A 6,177-nucleotide genomic window follows, 5' to 3' on the forward strand; every position below is an offset into this window, starting at 1 on the left:
GATGAAATATGGAAAATTGGACAGATCCGTGTTGATCACATGACTATAGAGATACTGTGTACTGATTTGCGTGATGTTTGGATAAAATCTGTAGGAGTACTGTCAAGAAATGTGTTTAGCAAAAAGCGTCCTCCTGGTGGCGCTATAAAAGGCTAATTTGAAAAATTTGGGGCAGAAGTTCTGCTCTGGCATCCAGGGAGTGTGTGTGCACAGTTTCGCTGCGATCAAGCCAACGGTGCCGGAGATTAGCTGTACACAAAATGACGGACACACGGACGGACGGACGGACACACACACACACACGGACGGACAGGGGGCAAAACATACTCTCTCGCCATGCCTTTCGGCCTGGCGGAGACAATGAAAATCTTCCATGCAGCTATGTCTCCACACTCATCATGTTTTCGCCCCTCTGTGCGTGTGTGTGTGTGTGTGTGTGTGTGTGTGTGTGTGTGTGTGCGTGCGTGCGTGCGTGTGTGTGTGTGTTTGGAGGAGGGGTGCGGGTAGGCTTGCCATCTGGTGGGAACCAATCAAAAGAGACCAATTTACATGTTGTCAACAATGCATTATGGGAAAAAGTGCTGTTAAACAAAGTTACTGTTCAAAAGAAAAATGATTAGGATATAGAACTACATTTAACTTTGTATGTGAGATGGACAATGCAACGCATGAATATAGCTATGCAATGTATACATTTTTAAATGGACAATAAAACCGTGAATGATAGGGATGGGAAAATTGAAAGGAATACATACCTGGAGGATCAGTGATTACTTTTGGATGTGAGGGTGATCTGCGGCGGCATCTGTCTGGGTTGATTCGGCTGATCTGGCTGGTTAGGCGGGTGTCCCCTTCCTCCCTCTCCGCTCCATGTGTGTCCACTCCCGAAGCTCCGCGCTCGGTGTCAGAGGACCTTCTCCCTGGCGCTCATCGGTGATAGTAGCTCCACTCCCCTGCTAGGACCTCCAAACAAGCTCAAGGCCCATTTGTAGGACGTAGGGTGATCAGGCTCCAAAAACTGCAAGCACATCCAAACCTGGCACTGCATGTGGCAGTCTGCCTTACTTTTATTTTCTTTGTTGTTTGTTGATTGAGATTGCCTTATTGATAATTAACGTAAGTTACAGTCCATATTTCATGGTTAATAAACACAGCAACACCAAGAGAAAAATAAAATTAACTGACCAATATAACATAAACATTAGTCATGCAATTCATATTTTGACATAAGAATATCATGACAACCCAACCTGTTAGTGTAATAATAATAATAATAATAATAATAATAATAATAATAATAAACACAGAACCACCAAGAGAAAAACAAAAGAAACAGAAAGATGTAACGGAAACATTAGTCATGAAATTCATATTTTGACATAAGAATATCACAATACCAGTGAAAATAATTGACTAAAATAAAAAGAAGGAAACGAACAAACACAAAAAAGTAAGCAGAGATTCATATATTTCAGATCAAATCATATATTAAATGAAAATCTTCCATGCAGCTATGTCTCCACACTCATCATGTTTTTGCCCCTCAGTGCGTGTGTGTGTGTGTGCGTGCGTGCGTGCGTGCGTGCGTGCGTGCGTGCGTGCGTGTGTGCTTGTGCGTGCGTGCGTGAGTGTGTTTGGAGGAGGGGTGCGGGTAGGCTTGCCATCTGGTGGGAACCAATCAAAAGAGACCAATTTACATGTTGTCAACAATGCATTATGGGAAAAAGTGCTGTTAAACAAAGTTACTGTTCAAAAGAAAAATGATTAGGATATAGAACTACATTTAACTTTGTATGTGAGATGGACAATGCAATGCATGAATATAGCTACTCAATGTATACATTTTGAACTGGACAATAAAACCGTGAATGATAGGGATGGGAAAATTGAAAGGAATATATACCTGGAGGATCAGTGATTACTTTTGGATGTGAGGGTGATCTGCGGCGGCATCTGTCTGGGTTGATTCGGCTGATCTGGCTGGTTAGGCGGGTGTCCCCTTCCTCCCTCTCCGCTCCATGTGTGTCCACTCCCGAAGCTCCGCGCTCGGTGTCAGAGGACCTTCTCCCTGGCGCTCATCGGTGATAGTAGCTCCACTCCCCTGCTAGGACCTCCAAACAAGCTCAAGGCCCATTTGTAGGACGTAGGGTGATCAGGCTCCAAAAACTGCAAGCACATCCAAACCTGGCACTGCACGTGGCAGTCTGCCTTACTTTTATTTTCTTTGTTGATTGAGATTCCCTTATTGATAATTAACATAAGTTACAGTCCATATTTCATGGTTAATAAACACAGCAACACCAAGAGAAAAATAAAATAAACTGACCAATATAACATAAACATTAGTCATGCAATTCATATTTTGACATAAGAACATCATGACAACCCAACCTGTTAGTGTAATAATAATAATCATCATACAAATACAGAACAATACCAGTAGAAATGATTAACTTAAGTAAAAAGAAGGAAACGAATAAACAACAATGAAACACAAATATAACAATATCAATGATATATATTTTCGCATTTTCAACTATATTCTGTCTGTAATCTTTTCCATAGGAAACACCTCAATTCACTTCCATTGTTTTATGTTTGGTGGTTGTGGCAGCAACCATGAAATTGTAATAGCTGTTTTAGCTATTAAGAGTAAGGTCCTTAATAGATAGATTTTCTTTTTCCCTATATCATTTAAAACATGGATACCTAAAATAAATAACTTTGGATCTAGACATAATTTCAGTTCCAAAATAAGTTCTATTTCCCTTTTTAACATCCTGCCAGTACCTTTGCAAATTTGGACAAACCCATAGTAATATCTCCTTGGTGGCCACAACCTCTCCAACATAATCCTGAACATGTTCCATTTAGCCATTATGGCTTGAGTTCTAAAGTACATATTTCCAGTCAAACTTTCTCCAGTTTGGAGTATTTGTTCATTTCTATCCAGACAAACATGCATCCTCACATGAAATGAAACAGAATGTTTACATGTTTACATTGCCAACGTAAATGTGAATCAAAAATAAGAAATGTGGGCCTATAAGTTCTACTGACCTAAAAAAAGAAGAAGAGAGAACCACCAGCTATCTCCAGGCCAAACTAAGGTAATTCAATTACTTTTTTCATTTTTTCCCGATTTTTTTTTAAAGTTGTACAATGCAGAATCCCAAATAACGATTTTTAGCAACCTCTGCTGGTCACTACCGTCACTGCATACAATTTCCGTAATCCTCGATTACCCAGAATTCCATTCGTTTTCACCGGAAGCCGGAAGCGTTTCAAAAAGCGATCTTTTAATTGTTTTATACTATCTACGGATCGTTTCTCTTAGCCAGTGGAGCATTAGTTACCATGAGCTGTGCTTTCTTTTTCTGTTCTTTTTCGATCTTCCAATCCTACATTATCTTAACATCAGCGTGAGGTTCCTTTTTGTTATAGCGCGGTAGTTCCTGGCCAAACAGGAAACCGTTGCGGTAGTTCCTGGGGACGTCGGCCACGACGTCATGACGTTGGCCAGGAACGTCATTTCCCCGGGAAAGTCCCCCCAGTCCACTTTCAATAGAAAATATATAAATAAAAGGCTTCCGGGGGTGAAATTCACGGAGTGGGTGTTGTGAAACTTTTGCCACTCGCAAAAGATATACAATTTAACTTTAGTTTTGTTGAAAACGTTACCTAGTATTACTTTAAATGAAAAAAATAAAATACAATACAAAATTTAAATAAAATAAATTAAAAAAAATCTCGGAAAAACACGGCCCCCTCACGCATTAGGAGGGCAGGGTGAGTCACCAGAACCAAGGACGGGTGTTTTTTATGAATCTAACATGGTTAAAATGGAGTTTGAAGTTACAATGGGTTTGTATAGGAAAAAGGGGGCGTGTCTGATAAAATGAATATCAAATATCTAAATACTGAATCGAGCAACTTAAAAACTGTCTGGGGGGCTCACCAAGGCTTGAGTAGATGATAAAATCACCAAAAGTTTTTTTGAAAGTGAAATATCCCTTTAAGAAAAGGGTTTTTAGCCAGAATAACCAACAATATGGGTTCTGAGCTGTTGCTGGGTCCATGTTTGAAGGGCAACTGAATCTGGCTGGCTTTTATAGTGGCTTGTAATTGGGGCGCCGTGGCAGCAATCCCAGATCAGCTGCAGGTGTGCCAGCCTGAGTGAGAGGAGAGACAGTGGGGGTTAGTGATTGATTAAGGATGATGGCATGGCCACACGCAACAGAACCAATCAAAAAAGACCAATTTACATTTCAACAATGCATTATGGGACAAAATGCTGTTAAACAATTTGACTGTTTAAAAGAAAAACGATTAGGATGTAGAACTATACATTTTACTGTGTATGTGAGATGGTCAATACAATGCATGAATATAGCTACTCAATGTATACATTTTGAAATGGACAATAAAACCGTGAATAATAGGGTTGGAAAAATTGAGAGGATCATATAGCTGAAGAATCGGCTTTACCTAGTAGATGTGAGGTCTATCTGTGGAGGCATCTGGCAGGGTTGATTCGGCTGATCTGACGGGTAGGCGGGTGCCCCATTCTACGCTCCCATTCTGAGTCCCAGTGTCCACTGGTCAACGGGCAGTGGACATGCCCCCTGGCACTCAGCGTTGATAGTAGCTCCGCTCCCCTAATAGGAGCTCCAATCAATTTCAAGGCTCATTTGCAGTACATAGGGAGGTCAAGCACATCTAGATATGGCACTGCATGTGGCAGTCTGCCTTACTTTTATCTTGTTTGTTGATTGAGATTGCCTTATTGATAATTAACATAAGTTACAGTCCACTATTTCATGGTTAATAAACACCGCACCACCAAGAGAAAAATAAAAGAAAGAACGGTATAACAGAAACATTAGTCATGCAATTCATATTTTGACATAAGAATACCACAATACCAGTGAAAATAATTAACTTAAATAAAAAGAAGGAAACGAACAAACACAAAAAAGTAAGCAGAGATTCATATATTTCAGATCAAATCATATATTAAATGAAAATCTTCCATGCAGCTATGTCTCCACACTCATCATGTTTTTGCCCCCTAGTGTGTGTGTGTGTGTGTGTGTGTGTGTGTGTGTGTGTGTGGTGTGTGTGTGTGTGTGTGTGTGTGTGTGTGTGTGTGTGTGTGTGTGTGTGTGTGCGTGCGTGCGTGTGTGTGTTTGGAGGAGGGGTGGGGGTAGGCTGGCCATCTGGTGGGAACCAATCAAAAGAGACCAATTTACATGTCAACAATGTATTATGGGAAAAACTGCTGTTAAACCAAGTTACTGTTTAAAAGAAAAATTATTAGGATATAGAACTACATTTAACTTTGTATGTGAGATGGACAATGCAATGCATGAATATAGCTACTCAATGTATACATTTTTAAATGGACAATAAAACCGTGAATGATAGGGATGGGAAAATTGAAAGGCAGATATACCTGGAAGATCAGTGATTACTTTTGGATGTGAGGGTGATCTGCAGCGGCATCTGTCTGGGTTGATTCGGCTGATCTGGCTGGTTAGGCGGGTGTCCCCTTCCTCCCTCTCCGCTCCATGTGTGTCCACTCCCGAAGCTCCGCGCTCGGTGTCAGAGGACCTTCTCCCTGGTGCTCATCGGTGATAGTAGCTCCACTCCCCTGCTAGGACCTCCAAACAAGCTCAAGGCCCATTTGTAGGACGTAGGGTGATCAGGCTCCAAAAACTGCAAGCACATCCAAACCTGGCACTGCATGTGGCAGTCTGCCTTACTTTTATTTTCTTTGTTGTTTGTTGATTGAGATTGCCTTATTGATAATTAACGTAAGTTACAGTCCATATTTCATGGTTAATAAACACAGCAACACCAAGAGAAAAATAAAATAAACTGACCAATATAACATAAACATTAGTCATGCAATTCATATTTTGACATAAGAATATCATGACAACCCAACCTGTTAGTGTAATAATAATAATAATAATAATAATAATAATAATAATAAACACAGAACCACCAAGAGAAAAACAAAAGAAACAGAAAGATGTAACGGAAACATTAGTCATGAAATTCATATTTTGACATAAGAATATCACAATACCAGTGAAAATAATTGACTAAAATAAAAAGAAGGAAACGAACAAACACAAAAAAGTAAGCAGAGATTCATATATTTCAGATCAA

This window comes from Gymnoscopelus braueri (genome assembly GCF_963280865.1).
Source record: "Gymnoscopelus braueri genome assembly, chromosome: 6".
Classification (NCBI taxonomy): domain Eukaryota; kingdom Metazoa; phylum Chordata; class Actinopteri; order Myctophiformes; family Myctophidae; genus Gymnoscopelus; species Gymnoscopelus braueri.